The sequence below is a fragment of the Ceratotherium simum genome, chromosome Y, assembly GCF_057802395.1.
Source record: "Ceratotherium simum simum isolate JZ-2026a chromosome Y, ASM5780239v1, whole genome shotgun sequence".
Classification (NCBI taxonomy): domain Eukaryota; kingdom Metazoa; phylum Chordata; class Mammalia; order Perissodactyla; family Rhinocerotidae; genus Ceratotherium; species Ceratotherium simum.
Genome location: NC_141941.1, coordinates 10,915,900 through 10,932,430, shown reverse-complemented (window position 1 = coordinate 10,932,430; position 16,531 = coordinate 10,915,900).

The window sequence follows — 16,531 nt, the reverse complement described above, 5'->3', positions numbered from 1 at the left end:
AGTTCAACTTTATTCTCAATGTTCCTACTTTACATTGTTTACATTTTACCTATAGTCTGTAAAGAATGTATATACTCTTTTCAGCATTTCGATTTGAAAAAACATGCAGTTAAACTTGACCTTTTGATAATTGTTGTTATAAGTTATTGTCTTAACAGTAAATTGTAAATAAATGCTTTGTGGATGTGTGGCTCTTGGTCATCATTTTGTCCTGAGGTATTTATTTAAATATCCAAATACTAATGGTACACAAGTATTTTTTTTCTACTTTGTATTTATATTGTTTGTTCTATAATTCATTTTTAAGCTTTAACTTGAATAAATCTTAATTAGTAAGATTTGATGTCTACCAATAAGGGAATAATGTGTTCCAGCATTTTATGCTTTACCATTATCTATATGTTTTCCTGTGCTTCTTAAAATTTGTACTCTTTTCTATTGAATTCTTTCCCTTTTACTTACAGTAAGATCTTATTTGCTTTTGCACAATTAACTCTAAAAGCAGCATTTAATTTCCATTCAAGTAATTTCTATACAAAAGTATATTACACAGGACTAGCCTGGTAGCGTAGTGGTTAAGTTCCTGCATTCTGCTTCAGTGTCCTGGGGTTCGCAGGTCTGGATCCTGGGCTCAGACCTACATACCACTCATCAAGCCATGCTGTGGCATCATCTGACATGCAAAGTAGAAGAGGATGGGCAAATATGTTAGCTCAGGGCCAATCTTTCTCACCAAAAAAAGAAAAAAAAAAAGTGTATCACAGTCCAAGAAAAGGATAATTTTTAAATGGAGTTCCTGGGCTTTTGCTACTGTTTTGGAAATGGCATATATGAGAAGACTGTCATGTTTCCTCTTTATTTATTCCAGAGAGAGGTCCTTTGTAAGTTAGTCTGCATTTTGGGAAATCTCTCAAGAAAGTATTTTAACTGTAACAGTCTTTAACCTGTACTGTAGAACTTTCTTCCTACTCTCCCCATTTCCACCTTCTACACAAACATTCTCTTTTTGTTGCTACAGACCACTATACAGATAAAATAGGCTGAGAATTTAGCACATTTTCTGATAGATCAACCTGTTCCACTTCTCTTCTCTGATTGTATTACACCACCTTTAGGAACCACAATACTAGATGACACATAATATAACCTATTTTTATTTTTGTTTAATGTTTGACCAAACTTCAGTAGATATGTCCTTTCGTAAAATTCAGCTGAGTAAGTAAGCATGTGATAAAAGAGTGGGAAGAAAGAATTTATTTTCTGATAACTGCATTCATGTTTCACCTCACACTCATTTTAACTATGGAGTGCTTTTCAGCATTGGAATAGATGGGAGTATCACTTTTTAAGGTAAATAAAACATATGGGTGTACTTTTTTGTGACTATAGCCTTTTTTAATCAGCAAATTTACCGTGTTTTATTTTTTAAGCTACTCTAACACAAAGTTGGATCTTTAGTTTACACCACCATCAAAATACATTATATGTGGATTAAAGATTTAAATATTTAAAAATAAAATCAAAATTATTACAAGAAAAAGATTGTGAATATTTATGTGATCATAGAGGTGGAAAAGGACTTTAAAATCATATCAACAAATGTAAAAAAATAAGATGATGATTTATGGCCCCTATGTATAAAAACATGTAAATGTTTTCCTTAAAATGAAGTTTTATCTAAGTCTGAAGTTCAGGAGAAATAAATTGGAGATACCAATTATAAGCTGATGTGTCACATATGCAATTGTTAGGTAAAAATGTAATTAATAGGCGTATGTGGAGGTGTACAGAGATAGTGAAACTATTTTGTATGCTTTTGCTACAGTGGATACAGGTCATTATACATTTGGCAAAAACCATAGAATGTACAACACAGAAAGTGAATTCTAATAGAAATATGGACTTTGGGTAATAATGATGTGTCAATGTAGGTTCATTGATTGTGACAAATGTACCACTGTGGTACAGGATGAATATAGTGGAGGAGGTTGTGCATGTGCAGGACAAGGCCCAAATGGGAAACTTCTGTATATTCCACACAGTTTTGCTCTGATCCTAATAATGCTCCAAAAAGTCTATTTTAAAAAAAATAATATATATCTCAGACAGAAGAATTTACAATTTCCCCCTTTTTTAAATTATTTTTTCACATTTATTTGAATAGATAATATAAGCATGAGGTAAAAATTTCGTTAAGGTACCACCCAGCCCCTCTTCCCAAATGCAACTACTGTTACCAATTTATTACATCTCCTTACAGAGATATGGTACACATATGTCAGTATATGATATAAATATCCCTAAAAAAATTTTTTTTAAATGGTAACATACTATAAACACTGTTTACAGCTTGCTTTTTCACCTAACGATGTATCTCAAAGATCTCCCATATCAATACATAAACAATTGTTTTATCATTTTAGTAGGCTGCACAGTATTCCATAGTAGAAATGAATCATAGTCAATTTAACCAGCCCCAACTGAGGCATATTGAGATTGATGCCAAGTTTTCGATATTACAGTGAAGCAGCAAATAACTTGGTACTCACATTTTTCTGCACATGCATGCCTCTACCTTTAAGGATTCCTGAGTCAAAAGGTATATGATTTTTGTAATTTTGATGGATAATTAACAAACTGTTCTCCAAACAGATTGCACTGATGCTCTCATCCACTAACTTCATACTCAAGCATCCCTTTCTCCACACATTCCACAATTCTGTTGAAATAAAAATCAACACTTTTGATCTTCATTATCTAATAAGAAGTGGTATCTCTGTGCTTTTACATTTGAAATGTCTTATTAGGGTTTGAGTGTCTTCATATGCTTAATTGACATGGCAACCTCTTCTAGACTTTATAGCTATTTCTCTTTTTTCCAGTTTTAATGGGATGAAATGACATACAGCACTAAGTTTAAGGTGTACAGCATAATGACTTTCATATATTATTAAATGATTACCACAATAAGTTTAGGTTACATCCATCATGACACAAAATAAAAGAAAAAAAATGGTTTTTTCCTTGTGATAAGAACTCTTAGTAATTACCTTCTTAACAACTTTCACATAGTGTTAACTATAGTCATGATGTTGTACAGTACTTACTCAGCTGTAACTGGAAGTTCGTACCTTTCAACCACCTTCATCCAATTCCCCCAGCCCCACCTCTTGTAAACACAAATATAATCTCTTTTGTGTGAGTCTGGTTCTTTGTGGGTTTTTTTTTTTTTAATTCCACATAAAAGTGAGATCAAACAGTATTTGTCTTTCTCTGATTTATTTCACTTACAGTAATGCCCTCAAGATCCATTGACGTCACAAATGGCAGGATGTCCTTTTTCATGGCTGAATAATAATCCATTATATATTTATATTATAAATATAATATAAATAAATATATATATATATACACCCCACATCTTCTTTATCCATTCATCTGTCAGTGCACACATAGGTTGTTTCCATCTCTTGGTTTTGGTAAATAATGCTGCCATGAACATGGGAGTGCATATATCTCTTTGAGTTAGTGTTTTCATTTTCTTTGGATAAGTGCCCATAAGTGGAATTGCTGGATAATATGGTAGTTCTACTTTTTTTTTTTTCTTTTGAGGAACCTCCATATTGTTTCCCATAGTGGCTGTACTAACTTACAATCCCACCATAGTGCGCAAAGGTTCCCTTTTCTCTGCATCCTCACCAGCATTTGTGATCTCTTGTCTTTTTGTTGATAGCCATTCTAACAGGTATGAGGCAATAAGTCACTGTGGTTTTGACATGTATTTCCCTAATGATTAATGATGATGAGCACTTTTTTCAGGTCCCTATTGGCCATTTGTATGTCATCTTTGGAAAACTATCTGTTCAGATCCTTTGCTAATATTTTAATTAGATTATTTGATTTTTTGCTATTGAGTTTTATGAGTTCTTTATATAGTTTGGATGTTAACCCCTTATCAAGTATGGTTTACAAATATGCTTTCCTGTTCCGTAGGTTGTCTTTTCATTTTGTTTATCATTTCTTTTGCTATGCAGAAGCTTTTTGGTTTGATGTAGTTCTACTTGTTTATTTACTACTTAGTTGCTTATGCTTTAAGTGTCATATCCAAAAAATCATTGCCAACACATATTTAAAGGAACATTTTCCTATATTTTCTTCTAGGAGTCTTTGTGAGTGTGTGTGTGTGTGAGGAAGATCAGCCCTGAGCTAACATCCATGCCAATCCTCCTCTTTTTGCTGAGGAAGACTGGCCCTGGGCTAACATCTGTGCCCATCTTCCTCTACTTTGTATGGGATGCCACCACAGCATGGCTTCACAAGCAGTGCGTCAGTGCACGCCTGGGATCTGAACCTGGGCCGCCAGCAGTGGAGCGCGCACACTTAACCACTATGCCACGGGGCCAGCCCCATCTTCTAGGAGTTTTATGATTTCCAGTCTTACATTTAATTATTTAATCCATTTTGAGTTAATTTTTGTGAGTAGTCTGAGATATGGATCAAGTTTCATTTCTTCACATGTGAATATCCTACTTTCCATCACTATTTATTGAAGAGACCATCTTTTCTTCATTGAGTACTCTTGGCTTTGTTGTCAAAAATTAATTGACCATATTCACTTGGGTTTATTTCAGGAATCTCATTTCTGTACCATTGATCTATGTGTCTATTTTTATGTCAATACCATACTGTTTTGATTACTATAACTTTATAAGATAGCTTGAAATCAGGAAGTGTGATGTTGCCCACTTTGTTCTTCTTTCTCAGGATTTCTTTGGATATTAGGGATCTTATGTGATTTCCTGTAAATTTTAGGATTGTTTTTTCTACTTCTGTAAAAAATGCCATTGGAATCTTGATAGGAATTGCATTGACTCTATAGATGGCTGTGGGTATGATGGACATTTTAACCATATTAATTCTTCCAGTCCATGAACACTAGACACAGTCTTTTTCAATTTCTTGCCTCAATGTCTTATATGTCTCAATGTAGAGATCGTCTACTGCCTTTGTTAAATTTATTCCTAAGTAATTTGTTTTTGTTTATTTGTTTGTTTTGTGAGGAAGATTAGCTCTGAGCTAACATCTGTTGCCAATCCTCCTCTTTTTGCTGAAGAAGATTGGCCCTGGGCTGACATCTGTGCCCATCTTCCTCTACTTCATATGTGGGACCCCTGCCACAGCATGGCTTCATAAGTGGTGCGTATGTCCATAGCCGGGATCTGAACCTGTGAACTCCGGGCTGCTCAAGTGGAGCACATGAACTTAACCACTACGCCACCAGGCTGGCTCCAGTAATTTTTGGTTTTTTGATGCTATGGAAAGGGGATCGTGTTCTTTGTTTTTCTTTTTCACACAGTTCATCATTAGTATATACATATGCTACTGATTTGTGCATGTTAATTTTGTATCCTGCAAGTTTCTGAATTCATTAAGTAGATCTAACAGTCTTTTGGTTGAGTCTTTAATGATTTTCTACATGTAAAATTGTGTCTTCTGCAAATAGAGACAATTTTATTTTTTCATTTCCAGTTCTGGTGCCTTTTGTTCTTTTTCTTGCCTAATTGCTTTGACTAGGACTTCGCCCCTCTTCAATTTTTCTGTAGAGAAGAGTTTGAGAAGGATTGGCATTAATTCTTCTTTAAATGTTTGGTAGAATTCACCAGTGAAGCCATCTGGTCCTGGACTTTTCTGTATTTGGAGATTTTAAAATTCTGATTCAATCTCCTAACATTATAAGTCTGTTTAGATTTTCTATTTCTTCATGATTCAGTCTTGGTCAGTTGTATGTTTCTAGGAATTTATCTATTTCTTTTAGGTTATCCAACTTGTCTTGCTCTGGTTGACATATTTTGTCTTGCTCTGGTTGACTTATTTTGCTTAGCATAATACCCTCAAGGTCCATCCATGTTGTCACAAATGGCAAGGTTTTTAATGGAATACTATAATATATATATAATGCAATACCACTCAGCCATAAAAAAGGTAAAATCTTGCCTAATAGTATATAATGGAATACTGTAATATACATAATATATATAGTGGAATACTACTCAGCCATAAAAAAAGAGAAAGACAAAATATGTAATTTCCCTCGTATGTGGAAGAAAACAATAATAAACAAACACATAGATACAGAGAACAGATTGGTGGTTATCAGAGGGGAAAGGCCTTTGGAGGAGGGCAAAAGGGGTAAAGGGACCCATTTATACTATGATGGATGGAATCTAGACTTTTGGGGGTGAACATGATGTAGTCTATACAGAAGTCAAAATATAATGTACATGATGTTTATTTAATGTTATAAGCCAATGTTACCTCAATGAAAATATCAAACTAATGATATCAATAAATAAAAAGTAAAGCAAGAAAGATCTGAAATAACAACCTAACTGTACACCTCAAGGGACTAGAAAAAGAAGAACACATTATGTACATGATGAGCAAAAGGAAGCAATAATAAAGATTACAGCAGAAATAAATAAAGTAGAAGCTAGAAAGACAGGAGAAAAAAGATTAAAAACACGGAGTTGATTTTCTGAAAAATAAACAAATTGACCAACTTTAATCTAGACTAATGAGTCTCTTGTTGGCAGCATATTGTCAGATTGGCTTTTTTGTTTTGTTTTGTCTATTTAGACACTGGCGTCTTTGGTTGAAGAATTTAATGTGTTTACATTTTAAGTAATTATTAATAGGTAAGGACTTACTATTGCTATTTTCTTCATTTTTTTCTGAATTTTTTTTTAAAAACAGCTTTATTGAGGTGTAACTGATATCCAATAAACTGCACTTACTTAAATTGTAAACTTGATAAGTTTTGATATATGCATACACCTGTGAAACCATCACCATGATCAAGACAGTGAAGAGACTCATCATGGCAAAAGTTTCCCATGCCCTCTTTGTGCCTCCCAACTGTCCTTCTCTTCACCCACTGCCAACTGACCAGGGGTCTGCTTTCTGTCACTAAAGATTAGTTCATATTTCCCAGAGTTTTCTCTGGCTTCTTTTACTGAGAATATTTATTTTGAGGTTTGTTCATGTTGTGTGTATCCATGGTTCATTCCTTTGATTGCTGAGTTGTATTCCATTGCATGGATATAGAACAATTTGTTTATCCATTCATGTATTGATGGACATTTGGGTTGTTTTCACTTTTTGGCTATTAAAAATAAAGCTTCTATGAATATTTGTATACAAATCTTTGTACAGACATATATTTCCTTTTCTCTTGGGTACTCCTTTACCTGGGAGAGGAATGGCTGGATCGTGTAGTAGGTGTATGTTTGATTTTTTTTCTTATTTTTTTATTGATGTTTTAATAGTTTGTAACACTGTGAAATATTGGGTTGTACATTTTTGTTTGTCCATCACCATATATATGTCTCCCTTCACCCCTTCTGCCCACCCTGTACCCACATTGCCCCTGGTAACTACAATATAGTTTTCTCTGTCCATGTGTTGGTTTGTATTCCACACATGAGTGAGATAATACAGTGTTTGTCTTTCTCTTTCTGGCTTATTTCACTTAACATAATACCCTCCAGGTCCATCCATGTTGTTGCAAATGGGACGCTTTTGTCTTTTTTTATGGCTGAGTAGTATTCCATTGTATATATATACCACATCTTCTTGATCCAATCATCAGTTGAGGGACCCTTAGGTTGATTCCACTTCTTGGCTATAGTGAATAATGCTGCAATGAACATAGGGGTGCATAAGCCTCTTTGGATTGTTGATTTCAGGTTCGTTGGATAGATTCCCAGTAGTGGGATGGCTGGGACATAGGGCATCTCTATTTTTAATTCTTTAAGGAATCTCCATACTGTTTTCCATGGAGGCTGCACCAGTTTGCATTCCCACCACCTGTGTATGAGGGTCCCTGTTTCTCCTGCTTTATCTATTTGGGGTCTTTTGTTGCCCCTATGAATTTTAGTATTCTGTGTTCTATTTCCATGAAGACTGTCATTGGGATTCTGATTGGGATTGCATTGAATCTGTAGATTGCTTAGGGAATATAGACATTTTAACTATGTTTATTTAACTTCCAATCCATGTGCATGGGATGTATTTCCATTTCATTATGTCATCATCGATTTCTTTCAATAATGTCTTGTAGTTCTCATTGTATAGGTCTTTCACCTCCTTGGTAAGATTTATTCCTAGGTATTTTATTCTTTTTGATGCAATTGTAAATGGTATTATCTTTTTGAGCTGTCTTTCTGTTAGTTCGTTATTAGCATACTGAAATGCAACTGATTTTTATAGATTGATTTTGTACTCTGACTTTGCTGTAGTTGTTGTTTATTTCTAATAATTTTCCAATGGATTCTTTAGGGTTTTCTATATATAAAATCATGTCATCTGCAAATAGTGAGAGTTTCACTTCTTCATTGCCTATTTGGATTCCTTTTATTCCTTTTTCTTGCCTAATTGCTCTGGCCAAAACCTCCAGTACTATGTTGAATAAGAGTGGTGAGAGTGGGAAACCCTGCCTCATTCCTGTTCTCAGAGGAATGGCTTTCAGTCTTTCCCCGTTGAGTATGATGTTGGCTATGGGTTTGTCATAAATAGCCTTTATTTTGTTGAGGTACTTTCCTTCTATACCCATTTTGTTGAGAGTTTTTATCATAAATGGATGTTGTATCTTGTCAAAAGCCTTCTCTGTGTCTGTTGAGATGACCATATGGTTTTTATTCTTTGTTTTGTTAATGTGGTGTATCACGTTGATTGATTTGCAACCATCCCTGTGTCCCTGGTATAAATCCCACTTGATCATGGTGTATGATCTTTTCAATGTATTGCTGTATTTGGTTTGCCAATATTTTGTTGAGGATTTTGCATCTATGTTCATCAGCAATATTAACCTGTAATTTTCTTTCCTTGTATTGTCTTTGTCTGGCTTTGGTATCAGGGTGATGTTGGCCTTATAGAATGAGTTAGAAAGTATTCCATCTTCCTCTATTTTTGGAACAGTTTGAGAAGGATAAGTATTATATCTTCTTTGAATGTTTGGTAAAATTCACTGGAGAAGCCATCTGGTCCTGGACTTTTATTTTTTGGGAGGTTTTTGATTACTATTTCAATCTCGTTACTTGTGATTGGTCTATTCAGATTCTCCATTTCTTCTTGGTTCAGTTTTGGGATGTTGTATGAGTCTATGAATTTATCCATTTCTTCTAGATTGTCCAATCTGTTGGCATATAATTTCTCATAGTATTCTCTTATAATCCTCTGTATTTCCATGGTATCCATTGTAATTTCTCCTCTTTCATGTCTAATTTTATTTACTTGAGCCTTTTCTCTTTTTTTCTTAGTAAGTCTGGCTAAGCATTTGCCAATTTTGTTTATCTTCTCAAAGAACCAACTCTTTGTTTCATTAATCATTTCTACTGTTTTTTGGGGTCTCAATTTCATTTATTTCTGCTCTGATTTTTATTATTACTCTCCTTCTGCTGACTTTGGGCTTTGTTTGTTCTTCTTTTCTAGTTTTGTTAGGTGTAATTTGAGGTTGCTTATTTGGGCTTTTTCTTGTTTGTTAAGATGGGCTTGTATCGCTAGGAGTTTCCCTCTCAGGACTGCTTTCGCTGCATCCCATATGATTTGGTATGGCATATTTTCATTTTCGTTTGTTTCCAGATATTTTTTGATTTCTCCTTTAATTTCATCAATGATCCATTGGTTGTTCAGTAGCACGTTGTTTAATCTCCATATTTTTGTCACTTTCCCACTTTTTTTTTTTTTTTGGTGGTTGATTTCAAGTTTCATAGCATTATGGTCTGAAAAGATGCTTGTTATGATCTCAATCTTCTTAAATTCATTGAGGCTTGCTTTGTTTCCCAACATATTGTCTATCCTTGAGAATGTTCCATGAGCACTTGAGTAGAATGTGTAGCTAGCTGTTTTTGGATGGAGTTCTCTGTATATAACTACTAGGTCCATCTCGTCCAGTTTTTAATTTAAGTCCACAGTTTCTTTATTGACTTTTTGTCTGGATGATCTATCCATTGATGTAAATGGGGTATTAAGGTCTCCTACTATTATTGTGTTGTTGTTTATGTCTCCTTTTATGTTTGTTAATAGTTGCTTTATGTACTTTGGTGCTCCTATGTTGAGTGCATACATATTTATAAGTGATATGTCTTCTTGGTGGAGTGTACCTTTTATCAATATATACGTCCCTTCTTTGTCACTCTAAACCTGTTTTATCTTGAAGTCTGCTTTGTCTGATATGAGTATGGCAACACCTGCTGTCTTTTGTTTGCTGTTAGCTTGGAGTATTGTCTTCCAACCTTTCACTCTGAACCTTGTTTGTCTTTAGAGCTGAGATGTGTTTCCTGGAGGCAGCTTATTGTGGGTCTTGCTTTTTAATCCATCCTGCCACTCTGTATGTTTTGATTGGAGAGTTAAATCCATTTACATTTAGGGTAATTATTGATATATGAGGGCTTAATATTGCTGTTTTGTCACTTATTTTCTGGTTCTTTTGCATTTCCTTTGTTTCTCGTCCCATTTGTTTCAGACTGCCAATTCGGTTTTGTTGTTCTGTCTTATGACTCTTCTAGTTTTCTCATTGTTTATTATTTGATTTTGTTTTGATTATCTGTTTAGTGGTTACCTTGAGGTTTGTATAAAAATCTTGTGTATGATATAGTCCATTATCTGATGGCCTCTTATTTCCTTATACTAAGTCAATTCAATCTCTTTCCTCTTCCCCTTATAAGTCATTCTTGTTATACCTTATTCTATCTTGTGTTGTGAGTGTGTGTTTACAGTGATAAAGTTATATTTATTTTTGGTGAATTCCTTCCTTTGATCTTTGATTTTGGTATTTAAGTGGTTGCTAACCTACTCTGGTAAAGATCTTCTATTTTTATTGTTTTGTCTACCTATTTTTCTCCTTGCTCCAAGTTCTGTATTCCCTTTCTTTTCTTTCTTTCAGGCCTGAAGCCCTTCTTGATTATTTCTTGTAGTGGGGGTCTCGTGGTCATGAACTCCCTTCGCTTTTGTTTATCTGGGAAATGTACTATTTCTCCATCATATTTGAAGGATATTTTTGCTGGATAGAGTATTCTTGGCTGAAAGTTTTTGTCTTTCAATATTTTGAATATATCATTCCTGTCTCTCCTAGCCTGTAATATTTCTGTTGAGAAATCTGCTGAGATCCTGATGGGAGTTCTTTTGTACCTTATTTTTTGTTTTTGTCTAGCTGCCCTTAATATTGTTTCTTTGTCATTGACTTTAGCCAGCCTTACCACTATATGTCATGGAGTGGGCCTTTCCCTGTTGATATATTTAGGTGATTTGTTGGCTTCACATACTGGTATTTCCTGCTACTTCCCCAGATTTGGGAAGTTGTCAGCTATTATTTCCTTGAATAGGATGTCTGTTCCTCTTTCCTCTCTTCTCCCTCAGGAGTACCTATGATTCTTATGTTACATTTCCTAATCAAGTCAGATATTTCTCAGAGACTTTCTTCATTTCTTTTTAGTTTTAGTTCTCTCTCTCCTCTTCGATCTGGAGCATATCTGTATTCCTATGCTCTATAATGCTAATTCTTTCCTCCATATTGTCAGCTCTGTTCTTTAAAGATTCCAGATTCTCCTTTATCTCCTCCATTGTCTTCTTCGAGTGTCAGGTGATATTTCATTGGAGTTTTGGTTTGCATTTCCCTGATAGTTAATGATTTTGAACATCTTTTCACGTGTCTCTTGGCCATCTGTATATCTTCTTTGGAGAAATATCTGTTCAGGTCTTTTGCCCATTTTTTAATTGAGTTGTTAGTTTCTTTGGTGTTGAGATGCATGAGTTCTTTATATATTTTGGAGATTAAGCCCTTATCATATGTATGGTTTGCAAATACCTTCTCCCAATTGTTAGGTTGTCTTTTCATTTTGTTGATGGTTTCCTTTGCTGTGCAGAAGCTTTTTAGTTTGATGTAGTCCCATTTGTTTATTTTTTCTATTGTTTCTCTTGCCCAGGCAGACATGGTGCTTGAAAATATGTTGGTAGACCAATGTCGAAGAGTGTACTGCTTATGTTTTCTTCTTCATAGTTTTAGGTCTTACATTCAAGTCTTTAATCCATTTGGAGTTAATTTTTGTGTATGGTGTAAGGTAAGGGTCATTTTTTTGCATATGGCTATCCAGTTTTCCCAACACCATTTGTTGAAGAGACTTTCTTTTCTCCATTGTATGTTCTTGGCACCTTTGTGAAAGATTAGCTCTCCATAGATGTGTGGGTTTATTTCTGGGCTTTTGATTCTATTCCATTGATCTGTGTATCTGAAATATGAGATAAAACAGACAAACAATTCAATGATATTAGGAGTTTTTTCACAAAAGAGATTGAAATCATAAAGAAAAACCAATCAGTACTGATGGAGATGAGGAAGACAATGGAGGAGATAAAGGAGAATCTGGAATCTTTAAAGAACAGAGCTGACAATATGGAGGAAAGAATTAGCATTATAGAGCATAGGAATACAGATATGCTCCAGATCGAAGAGGAGAGAGAGAACTAAAACTAAAAAGAAATGAAGAAAGTCTCTGAGAAATATCTGACTTGATTAGGAAATGTAACATAAGAATCATAGGTACTCCTGAGGGAGAAGAGAGGAAAGAGGAACAGACATCCTATTCAAGGAAATAATAGCTGACAACTTCCCAAATCTGGGGAAGTAGCAGGAAATACCAGTATGTGAAGCCAACAAATCACCTAAATATATCAACAGGGAAAGGCCCACTCCATGACATATAGTGGTAAGGCTGGCTAAAGTCAATGACAAAGAAACAATATTAAGGGCAGCTAGACAAAAACAAAAAATAAGGTACAAAAGAACTCCCATCAGGATCTCAGCAGATTTCTCAACAGAAATATTACAGGCTAGGAGAGACAGGAATGATATATTCAAAATATTGAAAGACAAAAACTTTCAGCCAAGAATACTCTATCCAGCAAAAATATCCTTCAAATATGATGGAGAAATAGTACATTTCCCAGATAAACAAAAGCGAAGGGAGGTCATGACCACGAGGCCCCACTACAAGAAATAATCAAGAAGGGCTTCAGGCCTGAAAGAAAGAAAAGAAAGGGAATACAGAACTTGGAGCAAGGAGAAAAATAGGTAGACAAAACAATAAAAATAGAAGATCTTTACCAGAGTAGGTTAGCAACCACTTAAATACCAAAATCAAAGATCAAAGGAAGGAATTCACCAAAAATAAATATAACTTTATCACTGTAAACACACACTCACAACACAAGATAGAATAAGGTATAACAAGAATGACTTATAAGGGGAAGAGGAAAGAGATTGAATTGACTTAGTATAAGGAAATAAGAGGCCATCAGATAATGGACTATATCATACACAAGATTTTTTATACAAACCTCAAGGTAACCACTAAACAGATAATCAAAACAAAATCAAATAATAAACAATGAGAAAACTAGAAGAGTCATAAGACAGAACAACAAAACCGAATTGGCAGTCTGAAACAAATGGGACGAGAAACAAAGGAAATGCAAAAGAACCAGAAAATAAGTGACAAAACAGCAATATTAAGCCCTCATATATCAATAATTACCCTAAATGTAAATGGATTTAACTCTCCAATCAAAACATACAGAGTGGCAGGATGGATTAAAAAGCAAGACCCACAATAAGCTGCCTCCAGGAAACACATCTCAGCTCTAAAGACAAACAAGGTTCAGAGTGAAAGGTTGGAAGACAATACTCCAAGCTAACAGCAAACAAAAGACAGCAGGTGTTGCCATACTCATATCAGACAAAGCAGACTTCAAGATAAAACAGGTTTAGAGTGACAAAGAAGGGACGTATATATTGATAAAGGTACACTCCACCAAGAAGACATATCACTTATAAATATGTATGCACTCAACATAGGAGCACCAAAGTACATAAAGCAACTATTAACAAACATAAAAGGAGACATAAACAACAACACAATAATAGTAGGAGACCTTAATACCCCATTTACATCAATGGATAGATCATCCAGACAAAAAGTCAATAAAGAAACTGTGGACTTAAATTAAAAACTGGACGAGATGGACCTAGTAGTTATATACAGAGAACTCCATCCAAAAACAGCTAGCTACACATTCTACTCAAGTGCTCATGGAACATTCTCAAGGATAGACAATATGTTGGGAAACAAAGCAAGCCTCAATGAATTTAAGAAGATTGAGATCATAACAAGCATCTTTTCAGACCATAATGCTATGAAACTTGAAATCAACCACCAAAAAAAAAAAAAAAAAAGTGGGGAAAGTGACAAAAATATGGAGATTAAACAACGTGCTACTGAACAACCAATGGATCATTGATGAAATTAAAGGAGAAATCAAAAATATCTGGAAACAAACGAAAATGAAAATATGCCATACCAAATCATATGGGATGCAGCGAAAGCAGTCCTGAGAGGGAAACTCCTAGCGATACAAGCCCATCTTAACAAACAAGAAAAAGCCCAAATAAGCAACCTCAAATTACACCTAACAAAACTAGAAAAAGAAGAACAAACAAAGCCCAAAGTCAGCAGAAGGAGAGTAATAATAAAAATCAGAGCAGAAATAAATGAAATTGAGACCCCAAAAAACAGTAGAAATGATTAATGAAACAAAGAGTTGGTTCTTTGAGAAGATAAACAAAATTGGCAAATGCTTAGCCAGACTTACTAAGAAAAAAAGAGAAAAGGCTCAAGTAAATAAAATTAGACATGAAAGAGGAGAAATTACAATGGATACCATGGAAATACAGAGGATTATAAGAGAATACTATGAGAAATTATATGCCAACAGATTGGACAATCTAGAAGAAATGGATAAATTCATAGACTCATACAACATCCCAAAACTGAACCAAGAAGAAATGGAGAATCTGAATAGACCAATCACAAGTAACGAGATTGAAATAGTAATCAAAAACCTCCCAAAAAATAAAAGTCCAGGACCAGATGGCTTCTCCAGTGAATTTTACCAAACATTCAAAGAAGATATAATACTTATCCTTCTCAAACTGTTCCAAAAAATAGAGGAAGATGGAATACTTTCTAACTCATTCTATAAGGCCAACATCACCCTGATACCAAAGCCAGACAAAGACAATACAAGGAAAGAAAATTACAGGTTAATATTGCTGATGAACATAGATGCAAAAATCCTCAACAAAATATTGGCAAACCAAATACAGCAATACATTGAAAAGATCATACACCATGATCAAGTGGGATTTATACCAGGGACACAGGGATGGTTGCAAATCAATCAACGTGATACACCACATTAACAAAACAAAGAATAAAAACCATATGGTCATCTCAACAGACACAGAGAAGGCTTTTGACAAGATACAACATCCATTTATGATAAAAACTCTCAACAAAATGGGTATAGAAGGAAAGTACCTCAACAAAATAAAGGCTATTTATGACAAACCCATAGCCAACATCATACTCAACGGGGAAAGACTGAAAGCCATTCCTCTGAGAACAGGAATGAGGCAGGGTTTCCCACTCTCACCACTCTTATTCAACATAGTACTGGAGGTTTTGGCCAGAGCAATTAGGCAAGAAAAAGGAATAAAAGGAATCCAAATAGGCAATGAAGAAGTGAAACTCTCACTATTTGCAGATGACATGATTTTATATATAGAAAACCCTAAAGAATCCATTGGAAAATTATTAGAAATAAACAACAACTACAGCAAAGTCGCAGAGTACAAAATCAATCTATAAAAATCAGTTGCATTTCAGTATGCTAATAACGAACTAACAGAAAGACAGCTCAAAAAGATAATACCATTTACAATTGCATCAAAAAGAATAAAATACCTAGGAATAAATCTTACCAAGGAGGTGAAAGACCTATACAATGAGAACTACAAGACATTATTGAAAGAAATCGATGATGACATAATGAAATGGAAATACATCCCATGCACATGGATTGGAAGTTAAATAAACATAGTTAAAATGTCTATATTCCCTAAGCAATCTACAGATTCAATGCAATCCCAATCAGAATCCCAATGACAGTCTTCATGGAAATAGAACACAGAATACTAAAATTCATAGGGGGCAACAAAAGACCCCAAATAGATAAAGCAGGAGAAACAGGGACCCTCATACACAGGTGGTGGGAATGCAAACTGGTGCAGCCTCCATGGAAAACAGTATGGAGATTCCTTAAAGAATTAAAAATAGAGATGCCCTATGTCCCAGCCATCCCACTACTGGGAATCTATCCAACGAACCTGAAATCAACAATCCAAAGAGGCTTATGCACCCCTATGTTCATTGCAGCATTATTCACTATAGCCAAGAAGTGGAATCAACCTAAGGGTCCCTCAACTGATGATTGGATCAAGAAGATGTGGTATATATATACAATGGAATACTACTCAGCCATAAAAAAAGACAAAAGCGTCCCATTTGCAACAACATGGATGGACCTGGAGGGTATTATGTTAAGTGAAATAAGCCAGAAAGAGAAAGACAAACACTGT